Consider the following 18116-nt stretch of genomic DNA (forward strand, 5'->3'; position numbering starts at 1 on the left):
CCTGAGCTGAAGGCAGCCGCTTAACTGACTGAGCCACCAAGGCGTCCCATGACTGGTTAATCTGATGTAGTCTCTGAGAGAGTTCGTTTCATAAGCTGAGCACTGCCCTGGGAGTCAGGAGTCCTGAATTCTAGCGTGAGCTTTGCCACTAAAGGTTAGTGACTCCCATTAAGTGTCATCCCTTCTTTTGCTTTCGGTACCCTTATAAATGAGGTTGGCTGTTCAGGGGGAGAGACCATATAATTTATCATGCAAACCCAGGTTGTTTTGCAAGTAAAGGGGGCTGCTGTTAAGATTACATTGGGAGGACAGGCGCAAAACAGGACCACCCCGCTCCGCCCCTGAGTATGTGAGGACATACGGTCACCCTGGCCCCACTCGAGGCCTTTGCCTTAATCAAGGTCCATTCTCTGCTCGGAAGGCTCTTCTGCCTTCATCCGCTTAGTGAACCTTGTATTCGTCAACATTCATTCTGGAGGCACCCCCGCCCCCAGCCCTCCTCTGTGTCCCATGATCTGCGGTCAGCATTGACTGGGTACTGAGTATACTGGATAATGTATAATGTATAATGCTTGCCAGCCAACAGACTCCAGAGCCCTGCTGCTTTCCACCACTCACAGATCTCTCCGTTCTCTTTGGAGAAACACCCTAGCACGTGTGAGCTAAGATAGAGGGGAGGGCATGACGAAGGAGGGCACATGACCCAGGCTTGACCAAGCGGAGAGACCCGGCCTTGGTGATTGTGTCAAAGATGAGCATGTAGTCTAAACAGGACCAGTGAGAGCCGGCCCTGGGACTTGGGCTGAGACCTTGGGGAAGGGGCCTCTCCTTCACTGTAGCTGCCACATGGTGGGAGTAAGCCTGGGGAAAAGCAGATCTGAGAGCTGGAGACAGGGATGAAGCCCTGATCACAGTATTTGATCCCCTGGATCCAGCCCAGCTGTAACCGGAAACCAGGCCACCATGACTGTGGTAAGCTGAATAATGCCTCCCACCCTCAAGTGTCCATGCCCTAATCCCAGGGTCCTTATATGGCAAAAGGGACTTTGCAAGATGTGATTCCGTTAAAGGTCTTGAGATGGGAAGATTATTCTGGATTATCTAGGTGGGCCCTAAATGTAATTACAAGGGGTCCTGTAAGTAAGAAGCAGAGGGGTATTTGAAGACAGAAAGGAGACTGGGGTGGCATTGGGGTACACGGTAGATGGAGGAAGAAGCCACAAGTCCAGAAATACAGGTGCCCACTAGACACCAAAAAAGGCCAAGACTCCTCCCCTCAGAGCCTCCAGAGGAAACCAGCCTCGCCAACGTCTTCAGCCCAGGGAGACTGGTTCTGGACTTCTGACCTCCAGAACGGTAAGAGAACACAGTCGTGTGGTTCAGAGTCGGCTCCGGCTGTGTGACCTCGAGCCGGTGGCATAACCACCCTGAGCCTCAGAGGTCGGGCTGGGAAATGAGAGACAGCGGAACCTCCTTCACAGGCTTGGCGTGAGGAGAAGGGAGGTGCTGGGCGCAGAGCATCCAGTGCAGGGGCTGGAACGGAGCAGGTGTGGCATGAATGTTAGTTTCTATTATTGTATGAAGATTTATAAATGTCCCCATTTTGGTTGCAAGGTAATTTCAGGGGGCAGGTATCTCCTGGGAAACACTGCTAGGGAGAGGAGAAGCATACGGAACTCTGAGCTTGACGCTAAGAAAAAATTGGCGGTGACATCTCTGGACTGTTGATAGGAGGGTAGAATCTGGAAAAAAAAAGGTGCTTTCAACATTTTGAGCACCATCTCTTTTTACATAAGGAAGAGGCTTGAATTCATCTTTGAGACCAGGAGCTCTGCAGGGGGTGGGGATGATGGGAACCCCGTCCCTCATTAATTTTTAAAAGACCTATAGGGGTAACCATGTTGTTATGGAGATGTGGGGGTGGGGTGGGGGTGGGGACAGTGGCATTTGGGGCAGCCTGGGCTACTCTGTGGGGATTGAGGCTGGAACCTTGGAGAAAGGGGTGGTGTGGCCACTGGTCTCTCTGTGGTCCCATGAAAGGGCTCTGGATTCAAAAGGGGTTTGCCGGAAGGTGAGGTTCCCTTCCAGAGTCCCTGGCACACTCTGGCCCACAGCACTGTGGCACAGTGGGACCTCTCACATCCATGGGCCCGGGACAATGCCTGGGCATGGGCAGCAGTGTGCTCTGACAGGCCTGGATGGAAAGGGCAGTGGGGAAGGTCCACCACGTGGGCAGGTGGAAGTCGGAGCAGAGGGCAAAGAACATGGCAGATGTTAAGTGGTGAACCCAACTGAGTCGCTCTCTGGAGAGCACTGGGAAAAAACTGGGGCTACTGAGTGACCACTCGAGCTAGCTTACCCCTAAGCCTCTACTGTTCCTCATTCCGCATTTCCTTTCTTTCCATGTACCCGGGCTTCTCATCGATGCTTGGTGGTCTCAAGCATACTTGATGCCCCTCCCCAAGAGGGACTGTTCTTTCCTAAAATAGTCGAGCACGATGGTACACCCCAACTTGAAAGATTCTATAGTCACGCTGTCTAATACAGTAGTGATTAGCCCATGTGGTTACTGATAGTTATATTTAAATAAATTTAAATTCAACAGCATAAAAAATTTAGTTCCTTAGGCCTATTTCAAGTGCTCTGTAGCCACATGTAGTCAGTGGCTACTGTATTAGATGGTGCACGTACTCCCATCATCACAGAAAATTCTAGTGGACAGTGCTGCTCTCGAGGAGTAAAGGAACCAGGCTGACAACTCTTCTGTGTTGATAAGCTCACTTAGGGAAGAGCTTGCAAGCTGGCCTGGAGACGTAGCTTGTTCAGCCCACACTATGCTTGAAACATTTTTTTGGAACAGAAGCCAATACATAAACTCAGGGGACCTCTCCTTCTCGCTCTCCCTCTCTCCCTGCTTGTTCTCACTCTCTCTGTCTTTCCAGATTTTCACTATGAGACTTTACATGCTCTGTGGGGCTTGCATTCTTCTGTCCCAACCATCTTGAGCCCTTTCCAGGGCTCTACAGTCTCATCTGGGTTTTCTTCCCTTCATTTACCTGCTTACGTGGCCCCAGTGGGCACACTAGTTGGAGCCCTCTGAGCCACAGAAATCTTATATAGATGGAAGGGTCCTCGACCAGCAAGCCTGATATGTTCATGAAAACGGTCTTTAAAAGCCAATGCTGACTTTGAAGACCCAGGCACAGAGAAAACAAAATTAGTAGCAGACTTCTCCCCCATCCATTGCTTTGCCTGAAATTGGAAAAACACCTCTCTGTGCCCCCCAGTCCTTGCCTCAAGCTCGAAAGCTGCTCCAGGGGTCACACGGGCTCAGGCCCCTGGGCAGGGTTCCCTGTGCTTTCCTTGATGTCAGGGGAAAGGCATGTGGGAGGCTCTGGTTTTCTCATTTGCAAGGGGATTGTTGGGGGCGCTAAAGTGTGACAACAGTAGCGATCACATTTCGGACTTAATAAAATACCATGACGCTCAGCTAGACGCTACCTCATACTCTACCAGCTGACCTGGATCCAGTTACCCGCTAAGCCTGGGCTGGCAAAGAGGGGAGTGGGACAACGCCGAGGAAGGGAGCTTTGGGGGAGGAAGATCCTATGCCCCTCAATTTTCCTGCGTGGGGGGCAGGCCTCGAAGGTGGTATGCTGGCTTTTCACAGCCTAGGGTGCTTCTGGCCTCTTCAGGGTCGAGTGTGATCGTCCTGGGGGGTCCAAGCAGGACCTGCTTGTAAAGACAGAGGAAGGGTTCCCATGACTCGACCTGGGTGAGAGACCTGGGCCCTGATGCAATCCCAGCCATGAGGAATTTACACTTTCTGATCCAGAGAAACACCCGCACATCGCCTTGTGCAAGAATGTCCATCATCCCAGTGAGAAACAGGAAAATACCTAAAGTTCCCTCAACTGGATCATTGCTAAATAAAATGTGGTATGTCCATTCAGTGGAATCCTACCCAGCGGGTCAGAAGAATGAGGTAGATTTTTATGTTAGCCCACGGAAATATTTCCAAGACATTCTATGGTGTGGGAAAAAAAGCAGGCTGGAGAATGATACATCCAGTATCACATCATATATATACCGTTGACCCAGGAACAGCATGGGGGTTCAGGGTGCTGACCCCCATGCAGTCAAAAACCGGTGTATAACGTTTGGCTCCCCCCAAACTTAACTACTAATAGCTATTGTTGATTGGAAGCCTTATTGGTAATATAAACAATTACCACATATTTTATATATTATATGTATTGTATACTGTATTCTTACAATAAAGTGAGCTACACAAAAGAAAGTTAAGAAAATCATAAGGAAAATACATTTACAGCACTGTGCTGTATTTATTAAAAAATCTGCTTATATGTGGATCCATGCAATTCAAACTCATGTTGGGGTGCCCGGGTGGCTCAACTGGAAATTGGTTGAGCATCTGACTCTTGGTTTCGGCTCAGGTCATGTTCTCGGGGTCAATGGGATCAAGCCCCACGTTGGGCTCCCTGCTTAGCGTGGAGTCTGCTTGTCCCTCTCCCTCTGCTCCTCCCCCTGCTCTCTCTCTCTTTCTCAAATAAATAAATAAAAAATCTTGGGGCACCTGGGTGGCTCAGTCATTAAGCGTCTGCCTTCGGCTCAGGTCATGATCCCAGGGTCCTGGGATCGAGTCCCACATCGGGCTCCCTGCTCAGCGGGAAGCCTGCTTCTCCCTCTCCCACTCCCCCTGCTTGTGTTCCCTCTCTTGCTGTCTCTCTCTCTCTGTTGAAAAATAAAATCTTTAAAAAAAAAAAAATCTTAAAAAACACCCCGTGTTGTTTAAGGGCCAACTGTATTTATAAAAACCCATTAAAAAGAAAGTAAAATATTGTATATGGATATATACATATACATGGATGGGAAAAGACAGATCTGGAAGCTTACACATCTAATTGGAAGCAGCAGTTCTATCTGGGAAAGCACTGGGATTGGGTTAGTGGTCAAAGGAGGCTTTAAACTCATTGAAATGCTTCCTCCCTCCCTCCTTCACTCTCTCTTTTTCTATAAGGATAATGCACATATGCATTGCCTTTGAAAACAGAAGATATCTCATGGGAAGGAGACAGACAGGATCTAACACTGAAGGACATTTAGGTTCCCAACGTGCCAGAGACAGAGAGCACGAGAGAGAGAGAGAGAGAGAGAGCACGAGTAGGGGGGAGGGGCAAAGGGAGAGGGAGAAGCAGACTCCCCTGCTGAGCAGGGAGCCCAAAGCATGACTCAATCCCAGGACCTTGGGATTATGATTTGAGCCAAAGGTGGATGCTTAACCGACTGAGCCACCCAGGCGCCCAGCACTTTGCATATATTAAGGGGGATACTGTTGACATCTCATGGAGGAGAAAACGAAGTGGGGAGAAGTGCAGAAACTTGCCTGTTATGGGCTGAATTGTGATTGTGAAACCCTAGCCCCCAGGACATGTGAACAGACCTTATTTGGAAATAGGCTCTTTGCAGATAATCAATTTAAGGTGAGATCATTAGGTTGGTGGTTCTAATCCAATACGGCGGCGTCCTTATGTCGATGCAGAGACAGACACACGCAGGGAGAATGCCATGTGAGCATGAGGACAGAGGCAGGGCACAGACTCTCCCTTAGCACCCTCAGAAGGAACCAACCCTGCCGGCCCCTTGATCTTGGATTTCTGGTCTCAAGAACCGTGACACAGTGTTCCTGTCATTCCGGGCACCCAGTCTGTGTCCTTTGTTCCGGCAGCCCCAGCAAACGGATACAATGCCCGAGACTACACAGTGAGGGAGAGGAGGGGCCCAGAATCACAAAAACTGTAAAAACACTTACTATGGGCCCAGAACCACATCAGACAACGCATGGGTCAACAGTGGGGAGGTTTCAAGGATGAAAAGTGGCTCTTGCTTTCCAGGTACTTAACATTATCACTGGGAAATATGAGGTACACGTACATGAAATGCTGCACCGCTAATTCAACACACAGACCTACTGGTCACCTATTACGTGCCCAACACTAGGCTGGATCCTGCATGTGTCCTGGAGTAGTCCCTGACTCCTTGCTTCCCCTCACATTCCTCAACCAACCCATCAGCAAATCCAGCTGGCTCTCCTGTCAATGTATATCCACAATAAGTCAATATATAGTCAATATATGTCCACAGTCTGACTATTCGCACCTCCTCCACTGTTCCCACCACTCCAAGCTCTCATTGTCTCCCACCGAGATCAGGGCTCAGCAATCTACAACCCGTGGGCCAAACGTGGCCCACCACCGATCTGTGCGAATAAAGCTTTGTTGCAGCACGGCCAAGTTCGTTCATTTACTACTGTCCATGGCTGCTTTTGTCCTACAATGTGAGAACTGAGAAGTCGAGACAGAGACAGTGTGACCTGCAAAGCCTAAAATATCTACTATCCGGCTCTTTACAGAAGAAGTTTGCGGACCCCTGACTCAGACTCATGGGGTCATCTCCTCACTCTCCCTGCTTCTACCCTTTCTATGCCCCATCCTGCCAGCCCAGTCCACATCTAGCAGCCAGAGGGGTCCTGTTCACACCTGAGTCAGATCCTGTCCCTCTCTGCTCAAAACCCCACAGTGGCTCCCACCTCCCTTTGAAAAAAAGCACGGTCCTCACAAAGACTCGGGCTCTCCATGTCTGCACCCTGCCCCCATCTCCCACCATCTCTCACTGCACCTGCGGACACAGCAGCCTCCTGCTATTCCTTCAAGAACCCATACGCTACTGCTGCAGGGCCTTTGCACCTGCCATTCCTTCTATTTCGAATGCCTTTCCTTCCCTTTCCATTTGCCAAAAGCCTGAGGAGGCTCTGCTGATATAATCTTCTTTGTAAAAACTGCTCCAGTTCCACCTCACATCAGGACAAATAACTTGTCTCTATTTTCCCACTTTGTGGGGCCTCTAGGACTAACCTAGGCCTGGTATAATGGCCGATCTCTTCTTTTATTCAATAACTTGGGAAACTCTAAAGGTAGCATCCATCAGAGAATATAGCAATTAAGAGCATAGACTCTGGACCTCAGGCTCAAACTCTGGCTCTGCTACTCATTAACGGAATGATCTTGGACAAGGTACTGAATCTTTTTGACGCTCAGCTTCCTATCTCTAACTGAGCTATGGAGCACCATTTTCCACCCTGGGGTATTGCAAGGATTAAATGAGTCAGTACAGGTAAGGCACTCTGAAAAGTATAGAAAATGCCACATCCACGTTTGGCGTAATTCTTGCTATTATCATTATTTCGAATTCTACAGGCCTGAACTCTGTGCCTGGTACAATAATGGCCAAATTGAACTGAGTTCACCATCAAGAGAGGCTCATAGTCGGCCAACTCTGCAGATAAGGCAATTTAGAAGCAAAGCAGAAAACTGCATTCCTCAGTCAAACCCCACCAACCTGTCAGGACGCTATGCACTCATGCGTCTCAGGGCGCGGGGGCAGGAGAGAACTGGTAGAGACATTCAGGTTCATATCTCCTGGACGCTGTAGTTGGTGTTCAAACGCCCCTCCCTGGGCTTCAGTCCCAGCCCTACCATTTTCTGGGTGTGTGATCCTGGGCGGCTTACTTAACATCAAAGCTTTTAGTTTTAGAATAATTTTAGATTACAGAAAAGTTGCAACTATAGTATAGAGAGTTCCCATATATCCCACGCCCAGTTTCCCTTATTGTTAACATTATATATGTATATGTTATATATATAACATCTTATATAAATGCATTTTAAAGATTATATATGTATAGATGTAACATCTTACATATATATGCATTTTAAAGATTTTATTTATGACAGAGAGAGAGAGGAGGCGGAGCAGAGCGGGGAGAGAGAAAAACAGACTCCATGCTGAGCGTGGAGTCCAACTCGAGACTGGATCTCAGGACCCCGAGATCATGACCTAAGCTGAAGCCAAGAATCAGACACTTAACTGACGGCCTAACATATTTGTATGGTGCACCTGTCACAACTAATAAACAAACATTACTATATCATTATTAACTAATGTCAGTTCCTTTTTTTTTTTTTCTTGATCACAAGTTGCCAATGGCACTTTACTTTTTCTTTTCAACATCCCATTCTGCAGCTTCCTTGGCTCTTTTTGACTGGATGCCGAGGAGCTGGGCATTGGCATGGGCCACGTGAAGACTGGTGAACACCTTGCGGTTCTTCTCCTCTGTAAGGACCCTGGCTCTCTCCTTACGGACATTCCATGTGGGCATGACCCGGCCTGTCAACGGGGTGGCCAATCTGAGTTCTTCGGCAGAGCTGTCTCCCTTCTTGGGGGCCACCGGACTCGTCTGCTGGGACCATGTGGACTTGGGAGGCCTTCTTGGAGCCACTGAAATCCCAACGGTCTGTACCACCTTCTCGGGGATGCCGGGCACCTGTAACCCTTCCAAGTGAAGCCCCTGCCCCCTGGTATCTTGGGGTGGGGCAGCCCGCGATGGGCTGGATGGGTCCTGAGGCAGGGTGAGGTCGCTGTGTTGTGCCTTGGCTTACTGGGCCCTGCCTCTGTGGATCTGCCATGCCCGCTGCTTGAACCACGTGGCCACCTGCCGCTGCCAGTCCTTGTGGGAATGGGGCTTTGAGATCGTGCCATTCTGGCTGGGCATCGTGTCCGGGCCTCCTCGAGAGAGCACGGCCCAACTGATATCCGTTGTTTATTCGGAATTCCTTAGTTTTCTCACTCACGTCCTTTTTCTCTTCCAGAATCCCATCCAGGGCGTCACACTACATTCTGTCATCTCTCTCTTTAGGTTCCTCTGGGCTGTGACAGTTTCTCTGACTTTCCTTGGTGTTGCTAACACTTTCAAGGAGTACCAGTCAGGTGTTTTGCAGAATGTCTCTCAACGGGGATTCGTTGTTGTTTCTCTCATGGTTAGACTGGGGTTATGGGTTTTGGTGAGCAGGGCTGCAGAAGGAAAGTGCCATTCCCACTGCATCGTATCAAACGTGCATCCTACCAACATGACTCACCACTGCTCACGTTGACCTTGACCACCTGGCTCAGGTAGTCTCCGTCAGGTTCGTCTGCTAGAAGGTTACTCTCCTCTCCTTTCCATACTGTACTCTTTGAAAGGGAGTCACTATGCAAAGCTCACAGCTGGGATGGAGTATCTAAGTAAATGTTTCAGGGGGCTCCTTGGGGGGCTCAGTCGGTTAAGCATCTGACTCTTGGTTTCGGCTCGGGTCATGATCTCGGTCCTGAGATCGAGTCCTGCATTTGGCTCTGCGCTCAGTGGGAAGTCTGCTTGAGATTCTCTCTCCCTCTGCCCCTCCCCCATTCACGTGCACTCTCTCTGAAATAAACAAAATCTTTAAAAAAAATAAATGATTCAGAATTTTCTGCATGGGAGATTTTCCTATTCCCCTCCACTTACTTGTTGGTTTAATCATTATCTGTATCATTGTGGACTCCTGGGAACTTTTTTAATACTTAGAATCCAATAGTATGTTCCTTTAGTAGTCAAAGTGCTCTAGCTTTGGCCACTGGGAACTCTTTCTAGGAGCTCCTGTGTCCCTTTGACATCCTCCATCACTGTAGGGTTTTTGGAGCACTTCCTTACTTTCTGGCACCGTAAGAGGCTTCCCATATATTATGTGTGTTTCTTGCCCCCAGCCCTAGAATCAGCCACTTCTCCATGGAGCCCTGGTTCCTTTTCCTGGAAAATGGTCATAGAACCCAAGATCTGGGTGCTGGGTGTGCCCAATGCTACTGGAGCGTCAGCCCTTTGAGGCTCTCTCAGGTGACAAAGTCTCCAGTTTCTTATGAAACAGTGTGTTACAAAGAATGTGGCAGGCCTGAGAAATGGTACCAATTATAGTCCAGATCCCTCTTTCACCAGGGGTCCAAAACTGAAGCCCAGAGCGGGCCCAGGCGGAACTTAGGTGAAGAGTCACAGGGCGCGGGTGAGAGTATCTGTGGGACTGCACGAGTGTCCTACCTGTCCTCGCCGATGACGGCCATTTGTCCGTTTGTCATGTGCTCGAGGTCCAGATTTAGTTTCCGGGTGATGCTTGTCTCATAAAATGTAGGGGGAGAGCATCTCATCTTTTTCTTTGCTTTGTAGTTTGTGCAAAATGGGATTTATCCTTTTCTCAAATGTTTGGTGGAATTCCTGTTTAACACCAGCTCAACCTGGTGCCTTTTTGAGAGTACATCCTTAACTGCCATTTCAATTTCTCAGTCATTGGTTTATTTATTTTTAAATTTCCCCTTGGGTTAATTCTGGTAATTTAGATCTTCCTGCAAAGTGTCAACTTCATCTAGGTTTCAAGTTCATTGGCATAATATTGTACAGTATTCTCATAATTAAAAAAAAATGAATTTCCCCTGAATCTACAATAATATCCATCTTTTCATTCTTGATATAGTTTATCATCTCTACCTCTTTTTCTTTTTTTCTTGCTCATACTTGCCAAAGGCTTATCTTCCTTCGCGGTCTTTTCGATTTTCCTGTTTTTCTAAGAAGAAGGTAATTTAAGGCCGGATCATCCTTTGCTTGCATCCTGCAGGTTTGGATACTTAGCATTCCCATGATTGTTCAGTTCTGAACAGCAAGCTCAGGGACAAATACTTATCAAAACTCGTTCTGATGAAGCTGGCGACAGCTGGGGTTTCCCCAACCTGCCCTGCTGAGGTCTGATCCCATTACTTTTTGTCCTTGGCTGCCTGGAGGCACGAATGCAGAAGGGAAATTGTTGACAAATTTGTTTTAGAAAAATGAGTCTCATTACAGACCAGATGGACTCCCTGGCCACTCCTTTTCTTTCGAGGCAGGTATATTTTTAAGTGAGATTGCTTACTGCGGCCTCTAGACTAGCCAGAGCGGGGCCTGCTCCCTGGGAGGGAAACCTGGCTGTCTCTCTTGTGTTGTCTAAATGTTTAACTTATCTGAAGAGCACCAAAGGGGCCTGGGCCGCACCGCATTAATGGCCGGTTGGGCAGGATGCCTGGGAGAGCAGTTCCGCGCTGACACGGTGAAATATTATTCTCCCCGATAGCTCCCGCAGAACCGTAAATCAGACGCTAGTCATCAGGCCTGCGCGTCAGGCAAGCAGCCTCGGCTTGCCCAGATTCCAGCCACTCCGGAGTCCCTCTAGCTCTTGAGATCCTTCCCGAAGCTCTGGCAGCTCGTCGAAACGCTCCCCCTCGGGCCCGCCTGCCTGCCTGGCCACTCCTGAATCCGGCAAGGGGTACTGTCAGCCAAAACCCTATTTAGGTCCATCTTGTTTCTTACAGAGGCCTCTATTCTTCCCTGCACTCTGCTGATCTTAGGCCTTTTTCTCCTCCTCGGTTCATCTCAAAACCGTGTTGAAGTCGGCTTGGGCTGGGATTAAATTTCCACGCCACTCTTACTATGGGCCTCAGGTTCCTCATCTGGAAAATAGAGATAAAGAACCCTCCCTTGCAGGGCTGTTGTGAGATTTCAGTGAGGAAATGCATGTGTGATGCCCGGCACAGGAGCTCAGTACATGTCAGCGCCAGGCAAGTTAACATCGCGGTGCCTCAGTTTTCCCATCTCGAAAATGGGGGTCTGAAACAGTATTTACCATCTGCGGCAGTGTAAGGCCTGAATGAATGAGTGCAGGCAGGCCCTCTGGACAGCTTGCAGTCGTATCGGCTGGGGCTGGATGGTGTTTATTATTCCTAGCTGTGCCCTCCGCTCAGCTCCTGCTATGGCCCGTATCCTCCTTTCTAGAAATGCATTCAGATCCTCTATTGCTCTGCTCACCTTCCGGGTGGGGAGTGAGGGTGCTGTGCTGTCATGGTTCCTTAGGTTTCTTGTTGTTATTTGTGTGACTTCTGTTTTGTATATACGATGTGAAGATGATGTGCTAAGTCACGGAGGAGCTTCTGTCTTCTGTCTTGTACATTTATGTGGGGGGAATTTCTTTTCCTCTTGCTGCCAGACCTTGCTTGTCTTTCTCCCAACGTCCCGGCTACACTAACCCTCTCTGCTCTGTCCCTCCCTATGAACCCGTCGTCTACAGCATGTGTTGAATCTGGATTTCCTGTAGGGAATCTTCTTTCCCAAGCCAGATGGCAACTGCTCTCCCTGGGAGCAGCAGAGCATAGTGGGTAAGTGTGTGGACGCCGGAGCCAGGCCACCTGGGTCTGAATATTGCCACTGCCAACTGTGTGACTTTGGGCTGTTCACTTAACCTCTCTGTGCCTCAGTTTCTTCATTTGTAAAATGGGTGCTATGGACTGAATGGCTGTGTTCCCCCCGCAATTCCTATGGTGAAGCCCTGAATCCCAGGGTGGCCGTATTTGGAGATGCAGCTTCTAAGGAAGTAAATGTTAAGGTTAAATGAGGTCGTAAGGGTGGGGCCCTGATCTAATAGGATTAGTGCCCTTCAAGGAAGGGACATCAGAGAGCCCCCTTTCTCGGTCTCTGCACACACACTGAGGTGGCCTTCTACAAGCCAGGAAGAGAGTCCTTGCAGAAACCAGATCTGCCAGCACCTCAGTCGGGGACCTGTAGCCTCCAGAACTGTGAGAAAATTCATTTCTATTGTTTAGACCACTCAGTCCGTGGTGTTCTGTTGTGGTAGCCCGAGCAGACTAAGACCAGGGGGTCACAGCAATGAGGATTACACCGGTTAACACGTGCAAACCCTTCAGAACAGTGTTTGGTACAGAAGCGCTCAATAAATGTCAGCTTTGATTATGATTTTCATCATCATCATCATCACTGGAAATACAGGCTGTGTCTTACAAATTTAGGATTCTAGATGTGCACTGATAGAACTTCCTACAGTGAGGTCAATGTTCTGTTCTGTCCGGTATAATAGCCACCAGCCACTGGCTTAATGTGGAATCACTTCTCCCACTAGACACTAGTAGGAAAAAACCCCTAAGTTTAACCATTTTTTTTTTTTCCTTTTTGGTATTCAAGTAAAAGCCGGCCGCCCGAAGCCTGGGTTGTGCTGTCCACTGCGTGATCCGGAGATACCGAGCAGCCGGCGGACGGCTCTCAAGGGCTCAGCGCTGCGATTCTCCAGGGGGTGCGGCCGGCTTTTTGGGTGCGACGGTTCCTCCCGCGCGGGGCGGTCCACACTGCCGGCTTGTCTGGCATTCCTGGCCCTGCCTGCTACAGGCCAGTACCTCTTCCCCTTCCTGGGAGCACCGGCGGCCTCCCTCCCACTTGCAAACACACCCCCTGGCCGGACGGCCCTGCCCTGGGGGCTAGTTAAAGCACACGGACGAGGACAAGGAGTTGCAAGCCCCCGACAGCGCTACTCCTGGGGCCGAAGTGCTACGGACGCTCTGTCCCACAGCCTGCGCTGCCCAGGCTCAGCGCGACCTCCGTTTCACATCTTTCTCTTGCCCCAACTGACAGCCTTTTTGCTGGAATCTGGAAATGCTCCTAATGACACCGCCTATATATAAAATGTCAGCCACTCAACAAGGTCTAGATTTTCAAATCTATTTTTAATCAAAGTTATGGGCATCTTAAAACAGAAAGAATGAATTCTTGTTTTGAAGATTTGCATTTTTTAAGAGTGCAGGCCTTGGAGTCCAGCCAACTCCGGTTTGAATCTTGGGCTTAATACTTACAGCTACTGTGAGCTTGGGCATATCCCTCATCCTCTCTAAACTTTGGTTTCTTCATCTGTAAAATGGGGGGAAAGAAACCCGATTGGCTGCACAGGGTTGTGCACAAATTCCTGGCACCTTTGCAGGGGATGATTCTATATGCACATAATGATAATGAAAATCATTATAATAAAATAATACTAATAACCATCGGTTATGTCGTGCTATTATTATGTTCTAGGTCCTTTATATACATTAATTCAATTAATTCTCAGAGTAATCTTATGAAGCAGGTATTATTATACCCGTTTTGCAGATGAGGACAGAGGCACAGAGAGGTTAAGTAACTCACCTGAGGTCACACAGCTTGCAGGTGCAGAGCTGGATTATGAACCCAGGCCATCTGGTCCCAGAATCTTTGCTCTCAACCATTGCCTCATATTGCCGCTGATAAAGGCCCACTGGACAGGGGAAGTTTGCAGCCCATCCTTTGGCTCTTTGTACCCATCAGTCATTTCAAAAAGTATCTATAGCATCCACCTCTGTGCCAGGCATTTCGGTTGGGTCGACACTTAGTAGAAATGCTTCATGCTTCCTGTGAAGCTGGCTGCACCAGCTGCCAAGGTTTCCTCCTTTACCTGCCAACGAGGGAGAGCCCAGTGGCCTCTGAAGCTGAGTGGGCCCAGGCAGTCTCAGGGGGTCCAGGAACCACCCCCTGGGGGATCTGTTCCCAGGTCTGGATCTGGACTTGCTCCTCGCAACTCCCACCTCTCAGGGTGTTTGTAAGGCTTGATGGAGACCTTTCACGGCTCCGGGTCTCTGGGGCAGAGGACAAACGATGGTCAACCCTGCGGGTCTGGTTACAAATGGCACAATCTCCATGGTCACTGGTGAGCGCTTAGCCGGGCCAGCGCAGGGCATCCCTGTCCAGTGCAGGAGCCGTGCCCAGGAGCAGGGCTGTACACACTCCATCTCTGTCTTACAACAACCTACGAGATACGTTTTCATCCTCATTTTACAGAAGAGGCAACGGAGGCCCAGAATGTTGAAGTCACACCGTGTCTAAGATCATTCAGGGAGTGGCAAAATGGGGTTCACGCCGAAGTCTGACTTCAAGGCCTGTGCCTTCCCCACCGCCTTATTCGCCGGGTGTTTTCTCTGCTTTGAATGTCATGGTTCTCTGCCAACCTTGCTTTTCCAAGCGCCCCATTCATTCTGGGCTGGATCGAGGAAAGAGATCGCTCTCTGCCACAGGAAGTTCCTGCAGTCACCCAGCCTTTGGACAGGTGGAGACCGGCTTCGGCGTAAGTGCCACGGCCTCCCAGGTGCGGACGGCACCTGCGGGTGCTCATGTCCCCCAGCAGGGACGAGTGTGGGGGCGGGGAACTCTCAGGACTCTGCTTTCTTCCTGCCACTGGCAACACACTGAACCAGCCCAGGGGGCAACCCTTGCTCCCCTCCGCCTTACAGCCTACACCTGGGGGTTGTCTGGCCCTGGGTAGAGAGCTCTGAGGGCTTGTATTCACTCCAAAACTTCTTTTCACAAAGGAGCTGGGTTCTTTTTTTTTTTTTTTTTTAAAGATTTTTTTTATTTATTTGAGAGAGAGAATGAGAGAGAGCATGAGAGGGTCAGAGGGAGAAGGAGACTCTCTGCTGAGCAGGGAGCCCAATGCGGGACTCGATCCCGGGACTCCAGGATCATGACCTGAGCTGAAGGCAGTCGCTTAACCAACTGAGCCACCCAGGCGCCCCAAGGAGCTGGGTTCTAATTCAGCTCCAAGTATACTTTCTTTGGCCTTCTCTTGGTTTTAAGGCTTACTATAGGGGCAAATCCTAACCCTAGGGGAATGGGATGCTCCCACTATCCTATTGAGAGACGTATACTTGTGCACATACACATATGTTACATTCAATTTCTGGGGTTCATGTACTCTTCACAGATGGAGTATGACCTGAACAATCACTCTTGAGCTGTAAGTTCTGCAAGTCAGAGTTTATCTCGAAGTTGCTAAAGTGCCTCGCTGGTACTTCTGATATGTATTTTCATCTAAGAAAGTGAAACAAGTTAATAAAAATGGGATCTGTCTGCAGGAGTATTGACTTCTGCTGTGTTGTATGTTCCCCAAACATACCAATCCATTTCTTGCCTCTTTACCTTTGCACCTGCTGTTCCCTGGCCTGGGAATACTCTTCTCACACCTGTCTTTTTCCTGTACTTCTTCTCCAACCCCCCAGCAAATCCTTACTCTTTCTTTAATACCCAAGCACCTCCTCCTCTTTGATGCTTCCCCTGTTCCTGTCATCCCAACCAGAAGGACTGCTTAATCACTTCCTCCTTTGGGCTGCTGCTGAGCCACCTTGGGAATGTCCAGCAGAGCAGTCCTAGCCCACCTGTCCTATGATGGTGTGTTACATGTGTGTCCCTTACCAGGAGGCGAGCTCCTCAGGGACAGGGGCCACACCTGGCTCATTTCTGTGACTAGAACCCCTGGTACATAAAAGATGGGCAGCAGAAGTTAATAGGAGGAATACAAGATGGAGGGACAGGATGGAAGGAAGAAAGAAGGAAGGCTAGGTGGATGGATGGAAGAAAGGAAGGGAAGAAGGCCAGATAGAGGGAAGGAAGCTAGGGAATGCATGGAAAGAAGGGAGATGGAAAATACATGGATGGGAAGATGGATGAATGGACAGTTGGAGGAATGAGTGTGTGTGTGGGGGGAAGAAAAATGGATGGATGGATGGATGGATAGACGGAAAAAAGGCTAAGTAGATGGTAATGATGGGCTGGAAATACAGGTGGATGGAGGGAGGGAGGGATCAAAGGATGGACAGAGGAACAAAGAATGGAAGGAAGGAAAATGGAAGGGAGGGAGAGAAAAGGAAAGAACAGATGGACGAGGTTCTGTGGAGGGAGAGAGAGAGAGGCGGGGGGGGAGAGAGAGAGAACACACAAGCTAAGGCAGAGGCAGGGGAAAGAGGGAAGACTGGGAAAAGTGAGGCCAGTACTCTCTCTGACGCGGATCTGCCATGCTATTTTCACCCTGGGGCCATGTTGACTGGCATCTCCTCCCCTGCAGCCTGAGCCTGGAAGTCAAAGCCAAGAGAGCTGTGTTCCCCAGAGCCTCCGCTCAGCTGGGATGGAGGCGCAGGGCCAGGGCCAGCATCAGCTTTGGCCGTGACTCCTACAGCCCTTTAGGAAGTGACAGCTCGGGAGGCTCCCCACGAAAGGGCTTTCAGGGGGGGCGCAGCTCAGTGAGCCCTGAGGATGGTCTCCCAGGTCTTAAGCCATGGGCGCATGAGTTTCAATTGAGCCCGCGCCCTGCCCTGCCACCGAGCCGACATTTTGGACGAGGGGTCCCCTGCCCCAGCTTCTAAGCAGCTCCTGCACAAAGGCGAGGTGGACCGGAGCAGGGAGCCCGTTGGCAGTATTTATGCCCAAGCTCCAGCAGCTGGAGTCATGACCTTGCCGTATCTCTGTGTTGCGTGCACGGCTTTTGAATCATTGTGAAATCAGGAGGTGGGCAAGCTAGTTGTATTTTTCTAGCTCATAGTAAAATAAACGTCTAACGATTTAAATGCAACAGTTTGCCCTGGTACCATGCAGCCCCCTGCCCAGCCCCGGGGCACACGCCGCACCCCTGGTGGAGAGGCCCGGTTGTTGGGCACGTGCGGTGGGCCAGGCTCCGTGAGGGCAGCTTTCATCTCTCCCCCAGCATCATTACACCCTGGAAGCTCAGGGCTTTTCTTCTACCTGTTGAGCAGATGAGGGAACTGAGGCTAAAGGAGAGGGAGACACTTGCCCTGGGCACACAGCCAGGCATGGGTGGAGCCAGGACTCCAAGGCAGATGGAACGGATTAGAAGGTGCTTGCCCTAAACTCAGGACAGGTGTCCTGGAGAGCCGGCGATAAGCTGAACTTGGCACCTACCCTGTCTCTGGATTCTTCCCCTTGAGTGCTTTCACATGGGAGGCTGGGTGCCTGCCTTGACCGAACTCAGATACCCACTTCCACCCTTGCCCCCTTTGGTCTGTGCACCGAGGGAGCCTCGGAACCTAAGTCAGCTGGTGCTCTCCTGCTTAAAACCCTCCAATGGCTTCCTGTCACCCTGAGATTATCCCAAGCCTTCGGATGGCCCAGAGCCCCATGTGATCTGCACCCAGCTCCCACTCCCACTGCCCACCACAATCCCCCCTGCTCCTGGGCCAGCCTCCCTGTTTCCGGAACCTGCCAACGGGGACCATGCCTCAGGGCCTCTGCCCTGCTCTTCTGTCCAGCACGCTCCCTGCCCGGACACCCACATGGCCCACTCCCTCACCTCGTTCAGGTGTCTGCTCAAGTGTGGCACAAGCCTTACCTGGTTGTATCAAGTGAAGTAACAGCCTCATGACCGTCTCCTCCCTGACTCGGCTGGTCTCTCTTCGGGGCACTTTAGCTGACATTATATATTCAGTTGTTTCTGATCTGCTTCCCCAGCCGGAAGGTCAGTGCTTTGAGGGCCGGGATCCTGCTGTGTATCATCTGCCACTGAATCCACAGCATTTAGCAGAGGGCC

The 18116-nt window shown here is 50.1% G+C and overlaps 1 protein-coding gene and 1 pseudogene across 1 annotated transcript in view; both read right to left on the reverse strand.

Moving 5' to 3' along the window:
- Positions 1–18116, reverse strand: part of EYA2 (EYA transcriptional coactivator and phosphatase 2) — a 264389-nt gene that overhangs the window by 28843 nt on the left and 217430 nt on the right. The window lies entirely within an intron of this gene.
- On the reverse strand, positions 8072–8721 carry LOC116641727 (annotated as a pseudogene).

Source organism: Phoca vitulina, unplaced genomic scaffold, assembly GCF_004348235.1.
Source record: "Phoca vitulina isolate PV1807 unplaced genomic scaffold, GSC_HSeal_1.0 scaffold22, whole genome shotgun sequence".
NCBI classification, from domain to species: domain Eukaryota; kingdom Metazoa; phylum Chordata; class Mammalia; order Carnivora; family Phocidae; genus Phoca; species Phoca vitulina.